Source organism: Manis pentadactyla, chromosome 1 (assembly GCF_030020395.1).
Source record: "Manis pentadactyla isolate mManPen7 chromosome 1, mManPen7.hap1, whole genome shotgun sequence".
NCBI classification, from domain to species: Eukaryota; Metazoa; Chordata; class Mammalia; order Pholidota; family Manidae; genus Manis; species Manis pentadactyla.
In genome coordinates this window covers 211,260,499-211,273,014 of record NC_080019.1, presented here as the reverse complement: position 1 = coordinate 211,273,014, position 12,516 = coordinate 211,260,499, and the positions used below count along the sequence as shown (strand labels likewise).

The window sequence follows — 12,516 nt, the reverse complement described above, 5'->3', positions numbered from 1 at the left end:
GTCAACTTGACTAGACTAAGGGATGTTCAGATAGCTGATAAGACATTACTTGTGGGTGTGTCTCTGAGGGTGTCTTTGAGAGAGATTACTATTTGAATCCACAGCCTGACTAAAGTAGATGGCCCTTACCAACACAAGTAGACATCATCCAAACTGTTGAGGGCCTGAATAGAAAAGACAAAGGAAGGGAAAATCCATTCCTTATGCTTTAGCTGAGACATTTCCTCCTGCATTCATCCATCAGTGCTCCTGGTTCTTAGACTTTTTGGACTGAGACCAAGACTTATACCACCAGTCCCCTGATTCTCACACCTTGTCACTCAAACTGAATTACACCATCATTTTCTGGTTCTTCAGCTTGCAGATAGCAGATTGTGGAACTCTTCAGCCTTCAAAACCACATGAGCCAGTTCCTATAATAAACCTCCTCATATATATCTATATCTCTATATCCATATCTATCTATCTATATATATCACTGGTTCCATTTCTTATAACTAATACACACATTTACATATCAGAGATTAAGCAGGAGAGTAACATTGATTAAACTTAACATTTTAGAAAGATTGTTCTGTCTGCAGTGCAATGAATAAATATGAAGAGAGTACCACTGGAGGGAGAGAATCAAGATGAGAAACAGTAGTGGCCTGGGCAAGGACAACAGTGATAGAGATAGAGAAAAGTGATAGAACAATAAAAAAATATGTAGCAGGGAGCATCAACAGGGCTTAATGATTAACTAGGTGTGCGGGAATAAAGGAGATGGAGGAGTCAAGGTTGACACCAATTTCTTCACCCAAGCAATTGTTTAATGGTACCATTCTGGAGGGAAAGGACAAGTATACTTGAGAGTTTCGTAAGTTTGAGGCACCTGTTCAGGAGGGTAATATCAGACTAGACTAGAAATACAGATTTGGGAGTTATCAGCATACTGAAGGTGAGATCAACTAGGGAGAATGTGCTAAGGAAGAAGAAAATAGGGTGTAGATAAAAGCTCTTGGGGATAATCAGTAAATGGCTAAATTAACTATTACACAATCTGTAGAAACTATGCAAGTACTGACACTATGATTAGGGAAAATGCTTCACGATATTCGGTTGGACTTAAGAGGTATACTATAAAACTGAATGTATTACCACTATGTACTTACAGGGAGCATCCCGGGCCCTTCTTTGGGCTTTCTTAGAGGAACTCATGCCCTCATGTTTCTTATAGCAGTGTAAGGTTGGGACAAAAAGTAAGGGAAGCTATGTGCTGACATTTTTTTTAATGTGTAAGCATCTCAGATCTTTTTGTTTTTGTTTTGTTGTATTAAATTATCATTGATATACAATCTTATATTGGTTTCAAGTATACAACACAATGGTTCAACCACTACCCATATTATTAAATCTTCATCCCCACTAGTACAGTTTCTATTTGTCAACATAGGAAGATGTTACATAATCATAGGCTATATTCTCTATGCTGTACTACCATCACTGTGACCAACTTATATTATGATTGAGAATTTTTGTTCTCTTTTATACCCCTCACCCTCCCACCTACCCACCCCAAACCTCCCCATGGTAATCACCAGTCACTTTCAGTGTCTACAAATCTACTGCTATTTTATCCATTTTGTTTTGTTTTTATACTCCACAAATAAGTGAAATCATTTGGTATTTGTCTTTCTCCACCTGGCTTATTTTACTGAGCATAATACCCTCTAGATCCATTCATGTTGTTGCAAATGGCAGGATTTCTTTTTTATGGCAGAGTAATATTACATTGTATGTATGTACCACCTCTTCTTTGTCCATGCATCTATTGCTGGACATTTAGGTTGCTTCCATAACTTGGCAATTGTAAATAATACAGCAATAAACATGTGGTGCACATGTCTTTTCAAATCATGAATTTTGTTTCCTTCAGATAAATTCCTATAAGTGGGATTACTGGGTCATATGGTATTTCTATTTTTAGTTTTTTGAGGACCCTCAATACTGCTTTCAACAGTGGCTGTGACAATTTACATTTCCATCAACAGTGTAGGAGGGTTCCATTTTCTCTGCATTCTCGCCAACATTTGTCATTTCTTGTTTTTGGATAGTGGCCATTCTGGCTGGTATGAAGGAATATCTCATTGTGGTTTTGATTTGCATTTCCCTGTGGAGCATCTTTTCATGTACCTGTTGGCCATCTGCATTTCTCCCTTGGAGAAATGTCTATTCAGGTCCTTCGCCCATTTTTAATCAGATTGTTTTTCGGTGTTGAGTCGTATGAGTTCTTTATATATTTTGGATGTCAACTCCTTATCAGATAAATCATTTATAAATACATTCGCCCATACTGCAGATTGCCTTTTTGTTCTTCTGATGGTGCCCTTTGCTGTGCAGAAGCTTTTTAGTTTGATGTAGTACCACTTGTTCATTTTTTATTTTGTTTCCCTTGCCCAAGGAGATATGTCCAGGAAAAAATTGCTCATGCTTATTTATGTTCAAGAGATTATTCTTGTTTTCTTCTAAGAGTTTTATGGTTTCATATCTTACATTTAGATCTTTGATCCATTTCAAGTTTACTTTTGTGTATGGATTTAGACAATAATCCAGTTTCATTCTCTTGCATGTAGCTGTCTGCCCAGTTTTCCCACCAGTTATTGAAGAGATTGTCTTTTCCCCACTGTATATTCATGGCTCCTTTATCATCTATTAATTGGCCATATATGCATGGGCCCAGATGTAAACTCTGGGCTCTCTATTGTTCCACTGATCTATGGGTATTTTCTTGTGCCAATACCAGACTATTTTGATTAGTGTAACTCTAGCATAGCTTGAAGTAAGGGAGTATAATATCCCCAGCTTTGTTCTTCTTTCTAGGATTGCTTTGTCTATTTGTGATCTTTTGTAGTTCCACATGAATTTTAGGATTATTTGCTCTAGTTCATTGAAAAATGCCATTGGTATTTTGATAGGGATTACATAAATCTGTAAATTGCTTTGGGCAGGATGGCCATTTTGACAATATTAATTCTTCTTATCTATGAGCGTAGGATAAATTTCCTTATTTGTGTCTTCTTTCATTTCTCTCATGAGTGTCTTATACATCTCAGACCTTTTTGAATTGACATTACTAGAGAATAAGTGTCATTTCCCTCCCTTCTTTTCATTAAATGTTACCCTGTATTACCGCATCCCTCCCCCCCCACCATGCCCATACATCTCCGAGGTGGTTCCCATGACAACGGTGAGGTACTGAGGAGGTAAGACAAACACACCACTATCCCAAGGTTTATACATGAAATGTTTAATACATTAAAAGTGAGATACCAAAATTTACTTTAAAAGCTATAAAGGAAACTACTAGGAAAAGTATATAGCCAACAAAATAAAGGATAACAAATGTAAATTGGATTCCTCATCTTTCATAGCACAGCATCAATATAAACTTCCTGAAGCTAAGAAATCAAGCATTAGAGATACAAACAGCTTATAACCTAAAAAAAAAAAAAAAGAAAAAGAAAACTAAAAAGAGAAATGAGAAATGGCCAAAAATGGATTTTTTTCTAAATGAGTTTGCCTGTAGAAGGGTAGTGGGAGAAAGGGACTCCCCCCACTCCATTTTCTAGAGCAGTTTTAGGTACAGCAAAACTGAGTGGAAAGTACAAAGAGGACCATATGTCTGCTACCCTCATCCCAAGCACACACAGTATCCCTGAACAAGAGTGGCAGATTTGTAACAATCAATGAACCAGCACTGATACGTCATTACCACCCAAAGTCCATAATTTACATGAGGGTACACTCATGGTGCTCTACATTCTGTGGGTTGGGACAAATGTTTAATGGTATGTGTCTAACATTATAACATCATACAGAATAATTCCAATGCCCTAAAAATCCTCTATGCTCTAGTCTATTCATCTCTCCTCCCATTTCCTATACTCTGGTAAAACCATAGTTTTACCTTTTTCCAGAACATCTTAACTTGGAATCATACAGTATGTATGATTCAGACTAGTTTCTTCCACTCACTTAAGCACTTAAGGTTCCTCCATGTCTTTTCATGGTTTAACAGTTCATTTATTTTTAGTACTGAATAACATTTCATTGTCTACATATATATCACTATTTATCAGTTCACCTACTGAAATACTTGTTTGTTTCCAAGTTTTGGTAATTATGAATAAAGCTTTATAAACGTCCATGTGCAAGTATTTGTGTTTTCACAAATTTTCGACTCCTTTGAGTAAATATCAAGGAACACAATTGCTGAATCATAGAGTAAGAGTGTGTCTAGTTTCCTAAAAATATGCCAAATTGTCTTCCAAGGTGGCTGTATCACTTTGTATTCCCATCAGCAATGAATGAGAACTCCTGTAGTTCCACATGCTCACTAGCAATTGGTGTAGTCAATGTTTTGGATTGTTGCCATCCTGATAGGAGTGTAGTGGTATCCATTGTTTTAATTTGTAATTCCATAATGACATATTTTGTTGTTCATTTTTTAATATGTTTATTTGCCAATTATGTATCTTCTTTGGTTAGGTGACTTAGGTCATGAGCATTAAGAGGCTGAAGTTGTTAAGTAAATGAGGGTTATGCCCATGATGGAAAAGGAAGAGGAATTTGGAAAAACAAATAATAATCAAGTGTTAATTGTGGTTTTGGGTATGAGTTTTCTTTCCAGAGCCACCACTGGACCATTGTTCAGGATGCTTACTGAACAAGAGTAGACAAGTGTATGGGAAAGGAGCTAAAATCCAGCCTGTTTTGTTTGGCAAGCCACACAGTCTAGGGTTGCATCTGCCTAGAGGAAAAGGTACCTTTTCCAAATGAGCCCAGAGACAGTTTGGGCTCTCTGTAGCATTTCACCTTTAACCCCAGCTGGCCTCAGATAAGCTCAGCCTATAGACACCTCTCCTCATAGGAATGCCTACAGTACTTAAGACCTGCACTGCTTGTGAGAAACTATCATATGGCACATTTTATTATTATTAATTGACTGCTGTCATTATCTGTCAATAAAATTTTTATTATGCAATAAAAAAATTAAGATTGCTATAAGATATATAGCAATTTTTCTATTAAATTTTTCATTTTCTTATTATTGAGTCTTAAGAGTTCTTTGAATATTCTGAGTAACAATCCTTTATCAGAGATGTCCTTTGCAGATACTTTTCCCAAGTCGATGGTCTGTCTTCTCATTCTCTTGATACAGTCTTTGTAAAACAAGTATTTTATTTTAATGCAGTCTGACTTAACACTTATTTCTCTAATGGATTGTGCCTTTGATGTTGTATTTAAAAAGTCATCACCACACCCAAGGTCATGTAGATTTTCTCTTATATTATATTCCAGAAGTTTTATATATTTGCATTTTACATGTAAGTCTATGATTCATAATTTTTATGAAGTTAAAAAAAATGCTTTAATTTTTTATCTTGAAACCTTTGGTACTATTTTATTTTTGTTTCCACTTGTATGTATTATTTTTAGGATAATATTTTTTTCGTTATTGCCCATGAACTTGATGATACAGCTTCTAAGCAATTATCATAGGCAAATAGCCAGAGGTTTTGACAAATATGCTCATCCAACACTATTTATAATAGTGAGATTTTGGAGACAACCTAAGTACAGAAAATTACAAGAATGGTTAGATAAAGTATATTATACTCAGATGATGGAATGTTACAAAGCAATTTAAAATAATGTTTACTGTTTACTTCCCTGGAAGGAATTGTACCAAATGTTATCATTAGACTATGAAGTGTGAATTATTTATATTTCATTCTTTATACTTTTCTATATTATGTGAATTCATTTTATAATCAGAAAAGGATTAATATTTTCATTAAGGCCCTCAGAATAAGATTTACAGTGACAAACATATTTTTCAGGACATGGAACCAAAATAAAGATCTGATGTCCTTTCTCACTATTATCCTGAAGTAGATTTAAGCATCCAAAATACATATAAGTCTCCAAAGCAGGTATCAGTGGAAAATAATTAGTGAAGCTTAGTTTATTAAGAAGAGAATTTAGATAACTAGAAGGGAGATTTGGGGATTAGGAAGGATAAATGAGACAACTATAGTTGGGAACAAGAAAGAGCTCTTCAAAGTCTCTTTGTAAACATGGTATCTCAACAGACAGCAAAGGATCTTCAACTTCTGAAACTCTGTGATATAAACTACATCCAGCCTATCTTGAGAGCAGTCATTTATCTTAACTGTGGGACAAGGGGCTACCACATGAAATTTCACTGAGCCTTGTTTCCAAATAATATGTCTACTTAGAGAAGAAGTTTTGTATTGGCAGGATAGGTCCTGAACTGAAAGTTAAAGGCTAAAGTTTAAGCCCCAGCACAACTGCTTGTTTAGGGCATGATTTGAGCAAGTCATATAACCAATATGGGATGGGACAGTTATCTCATGTGTTAATGATACCAGCTCTGCCTCTATCATACAGTTGTTATGAGGATCAAATAAGATCATATAAATGAGCTAAGAAGTGCTATACAAAATGAATGTCTTTTATTAAAAAAAACTCTCACTCTATCAGTAATGGTTTGCCCTCCAATAGTAATTCAGAAGATCAAAAACTGAATCCCTGGTTGAAAGGGCAACTAACTAATATGGCTGCTGAGGCAAGCAACCTCTTGCTCTTCCTCCCTGGCCTCTCCACGTCCAGCACAACTGAATCTGATCTCAAAAAGCAGATGACCTCAGGCAGCCAAGGGTCTTTTGCTAGCTGACGTTTACATGTACCAGACTGGAACTACCAAACACCTTCTCAAATCCACATCTATACTGTATTGCTTGGTCTGTTCATTCATTTATTACCGAGGGCAGATTATGTGCCAGGTACTGTAAACAAACAATTAGGAAGAGAAATTGGACAAAGATCTGCACACTTGGAGCTCATACCAAGAGGGGGAAAAAACATTAATCACAGAAACATACACAAAATTAAAATGAAAATTTTTATGACAATATAAAGAAAGAATATAGTTGGAGGAACTAATGTGGATAGAGGAGTTTAGAAGAGTCTTTCCTGGGTTGTGATTTGAGGTGAATAGTTGAGGAGAAAAGAATAAAGTGATCAAATAGTAGGATCAGCATTAATAAAGGTCCTGTTGCATAAGACAGTGACATTCAAGAAACTGAAAAGAGGACAGTCTATCTGCAGCACAGAGAGTGAAAATGAATGAGGTATAAAATGAGAGTAAAAAATTAGACGATGTTAAAGATTTCTGTCTTTATTCCGAGAGCAATGAGAGCCACTGAAAGCCACCGAACAGAGAAGTGACAAGATACGCTTTGTATTTTTAAAGACTGCTCAAACTATAATGCATCAGGACACCAGGTGTATCTCTGGGAGGAGGGGGTTCCCCGCCTGAGTCAAGTTCTCTATGAATTCAGTGAGACCAAATAAAGGCAAGGGCAATAAGATGGGGCTTAAAGGGGGTTACCATGGTTATTCTCAAGGCAGCAGACCTCAGTCTCTCCTTGTTCCCTTCTCTCCTGGCCATACACCAAGCTGCCTGCTCCCACACTTGGGCCTAATTCCCCAGGAGCACCAGAACTCCATGGCTGTCTCCCCACACTCCCAGCAGCCTGCTCCTTCCCCACCCCTCACACCAGAAGGAACTTTGGGGGAGGGTCTCTGGCAACTGGCAGACACCTGACCAATTATGTACCAAGAACACAGGGAGAGGAGAGAATGGGTATTTCCTCTCTACCCCTCCCCTGGACAGGTACTCCTGTGACTGACCAGTGGTTCTGTCCCCAGTAAACATCCTATAGATGTGCAAACAGGCTCTTATATGAATATACAATGAGGACTACTAAGGCCAGGCAGGAACCCTGGTCAGAAATATCCATCTTCCCCACATGAGGTCCGTGTATATGATATTTATATACAGATTTAAAACACACAGAGTTACATACAGGATCCTTCAGATGAAAAGTTTCTTTTTCAGTTCTAACTTCAAAAAACCACTGTAACTCCTTGACCCTACTTCTACAAGACAATATAAATGACCAAAAGCAAGAGACTGCTGATGAAGCCTAACCTAATTAATACTACCTGGGAAGAATTAATAAAATGTAATGAGTTTGGGGCCTCATTTTTCTCACATTTTTCCAGCATGGTACACCAACAGGTTTGGTTAATGAAAAAGAAGAGATAGATTAATAGAGGCAAGGGTCAAAAAGTCTGAGAACAACTGGAAAACTCTAGCGAGCACTATGAGTATAAGCATCAACATCTACCATGGAGTTCTTCCCCACAGTATTAAGATACACTAATGTATTGACCAACAGTGAGACATCAGAAGTAACTGGATTCTAACAATAGCCCAAATACCAATATGCTGCAGTTAACAGATGATCAGCCTTTTCGTGGATATCCCTGTAATAACTTCACTCATTCATATCCAGTCTATATTTAAACATTTTTAATTGAAATATAGTTGATATACAATATTATACTGGTTTCAGATGAACAACTTAGTGATTCATCATTATATACATTATTAAATGTTCACCATAATAAGTGTAGTTCCCACCTGTCACCATACAAAGATTTTACAATGTTATGAGCTATATCCCTCTGCTATACTTTCATCCCTGTGACTAAATTTTCTTATAATGTGACATTTGTATCTCTTTATCCCCTTTACCTACTTCACCCATCCCCTTGTCCTATGGTAACCAACTGTCTGTTCCCTCTGTTTATCACTCATATCCATTCTGAAACATTTTCTTGAATAAAGGAAAAAGGAGCTGTTACAGCACTGGGGCACTGAAGCACACACAACCCACAAATTTTTCTCATTTGTGCTAAAAACTTCACTGTCTTCTCACTGACATACAATTGGTAGTTGAAACCATTTAAAAGTTATTGTACCATGTGCTATCTGTAACTTATTCTTCTTTTTTCTTACACAGGTATAAACATGTAACAGTAAAGCAAGCACAGATTAAGGAAGCTTGAATAGGTGCTCACTTTGGCAGTACATAGACTAAAACTAGAATGATACAGAGATTAGCATGGCCACTGTGCAAGGATGACAACAAATTTGCAAAGGATTCCATAAAAAAAAAAAAGAAGGAAGCATGAGTGGTACACACACATTTACCTAAGGCATGAGTGAAAATGATGCTAAAAACACTTTAGCTACAAATGGCACCACATTTATAATTTCTAGGTCAAAACCATGTGATAATACAAGTGAACTTTGTAGTAATGCTAGTCACACAGATAACCATAAAATCTTGCAATTGTAAGCTTTACAATCATCACAATAAAGCAAAGATTTTTATATTTATTTTTCGGTGGTACATACTTGCTTGCTTCATTACCTAGTAGGGTATAACTTCTTAAGTGAATCTAAAAATCAAATTAGTCATGTTAACTGATTTTCCTGTGCAAATCATACTTTTAAGATCATAAAATGGTACACTGTATTACTGACATGTCAGCAAAATATCTTAATGAATGTCATGCCAAGTGAATACAAATTGGTGGTACTATTTGCTTATTACTTTGGATTTTATCCAAATCTGGGTATACTTGTGGAAGGGTAATATGCACCCATCCTATGCATCATCTACGAAAAGTCTGATGTTCAGAGACCTTGGCAAGGGAAAGTGAAGTGGGCAGGAGATAAGCATAAGTGAGAAGGAGCAGGGAGGCATCAAAAGGTCTTCCAGGATTCTGGCTTTCGGCACAGTATGGGCAGTATAAACCTGTGGTGAGGGTGCAGGGAGCAAAGAATGGGAACGCCAGCTCAAACAAGGGATCATCGAAGCACTGACCCAGCACTGAGAGTAACAAGAACAAGAATCAAAGAAGATAGTGAAAGGAATCAAGAGACCAAACTTTGAGAATGCAGAGATAAGTCTTTAGCAGAAGGGGCAAGCAGGACTGAATAAACTGAAAGTTGAAACAGAGTGGTGATGAACCTGATCTCAGTCTTGATTGTGTGCCCTGTCTCAAGGCAAGAGGATAAAGGTATATACTGGTAGCCACAGAGGGACATACGTTTCTTATGACTAGAGAGTTCAACCTTCTAAATCTGATCTAGGGAATCAAGAAAAATCAGGGGAAACCTAAAAAGAGCAGAGTAACAACTGGGAAAGATTCATTGTGTGAGATGCTTTAGATGGAGGGATGGAGGAACCACCCCTGGGTTCAAATCCTGTTTCTATTACCAATAGCTCAAATTTAGGTTATTTATTCAATCTCTGTTCACTTCAGTTTCCTTCTATATACAACAGGGTATACAAAGGCTAGTAATTCCCACTTCTCAAAGGTATAAAGGAGATTAAATAGAAGAACACAAAATAAATAATCATTTCTGCTCCCTTATATCTACCAATAACTGCTACCTTTCAGCAACAGGAAAATACTGCTGATTTCTGTTTCATATGTATATTACAAATATGGCCTTTCCTAAGTATTTGTTATTCCCACCTTGATGCTATGTGATGCTTCTTTCCTTATGATACATGTTATCAAAATTTAACAAGTTAGTCTTAGAAGTGCCTTTTGCTTGGAATAATCTGGTCACCTTAGCTGAACAGTGTGTTATTTGAGGGACAACTGAAAATATTCATTAGTCTGAACCTCTCCTTTTTGCCTAGGTGCCTTCAATGTTCAAAGTAGCTAATTGGCTCTAGGAGACTTGTCTACCAAAATCACACATTTTATCTGAATGGCAGGCCAAAGAAACAGAGAAAATATGGAAGCAACCTAAGTGTCTGTCAATAGAGGGATGGCTAAAGAAGACATGGTACATATATACAAGGAATATTATGCAGCCATAACAAGAGTGAAATCTTGCCATCTGCAACAACATGGATGGACCTAGAGGATATTATACTGAGTAAGGCAGAGAAAGACAAATACTGTATGGTTTCACTTATACGTGGCACTAAAACACAAAACAAATGTACAAAGAAACAAACAAAACAGAAACAGACTCATAATTACAGAGAACAGACTGGTGGTTGCCATAGGGGAGGAAGGGTAAGAGAATGAGCAAAATAGGTGATGGAGATAAAGAGGTACAAACTTCCAATTCTAAAATAAATTAGTCATGGGGAATATAGTCAATAATATTGTAATATTTTGTATGTTGACAGCTAGTAACTATACTTACTGTGGTGAGCATTTTGAAATGTGTATGACTGTCAAATCATCATGCTGTACACTTGAAACCAAAATAATATTGTACATTAACTATAATTCAATAAAAAAGAAGCTGGATTATACCAATCCAAAATCCCTGTTGCTTCTAAAAACAAACAAACCAATTTCTCCCATTTTTGTACAAATAGCTTCAAATGCAGGTAAGCACAGTTCACTGAAAACAGCACATGAATCATAACATTATCTAAACTGGCTCTGTTGGGAGCACAAAGTCTGAGAGACACATATAGAAAATGAAGGATTTTTTTTAAAAAGGTTAATCATACAGGTGTTTAGGTGGCTACTACCTATACTTTGCAATAGTAAATACATCTCTTTCCCCACAAACTGTCATTCTGAAGCATCCAACCCTAAAATCAGCTCTGAAACCTCTAGGACAATCAAATTTTGCCTTAAGTCTGGCAATCAACAAGCAATCATGGCAAATAAAAACTACAAGGCATTACAACATATAATCCCTGTATTTGCATTGTAATTATTAATTGTTATAGTCATTCATCCAATTTCACAAATAGTTATTGAGTGCCTACCACATACACAGTATGGTGGTATATAACAAATTATAATTTTGCCCCTCGAATTAAAAGACAAAACACAAAAGCAAGAAGGTATTGAGAGCCAAAGGAAGAAAACTGGAAAACCCAGCATTGAAAAAATTTTTGAATTTTTAATTAACTACCCAAGTAACAGTGTATCTCTCTCATTCACAGTCTATTTCAAATCCCTAGTCCCTGTAAGAGTTAAATAATCTTGATAATTAATTTACTGAAATTGTGATCATGTTCTCTCAGCAGAGTTGTATCTATCTTCCTGAGGTAATTACCAGGACCTCTTCTGTCTGGCACATGGTGGGAACCAGTTGCTCATTTGTAACATTTCTGAGAAATTACATCTGCCTTTGATCCCATGATAGAGAACCTTGTTAAAGTACTTCCTCCAGACCCCATATCTTTTTTTATTTTGTGTACTGATGTAATAACATTTTCATATCTTTGGCCATAATTTGTATTAAAGCTGGCCTTGGCGTATGACCTTTTGATACAGGGATTCATTAGAAACTCCCAAACTAGCTCATTTTTCCTTTTTAATTGCCATTGTCATTCTGAACTTTTTGTTTCTCTTCCTGTTTCCTGATGTCTTTTATTGAAGATATTTCACAAGCTACCAAGAGAAGTGGTTAAGTTGCCAGCTTTAGACAAGCATCCCCCAAATCTTAACATTTCCATGCTGCCCTATGACCCAAGAATAAGGGCATTACAACAGTAGTCTGAGCAAGTATAGCACTAATTCTGAAGGTCACAGATCCACTGC

The 12,516-nt window shown here is 36.6% G+C and overlaps 1 non-coding gene across 1 annotated transcript; it reads left to right on the top strand.

The window, feature by feature from the left end:
* Positions 1-8,989: 8,989 nt before the first annotated feature.
* On the top strand, positions 8,990-9,093 carry LOC118908699 (U6 spliceosomal RNA). The gene has a single exon (XR_005023302.2). It is a non-coding gene; the product is annotated as a U6 spliceosomal RNA (small nuclear RNA).
* The last annotated feature ends 3,423 nt before the right edge of the window (positions 9,094-12,516 follow it).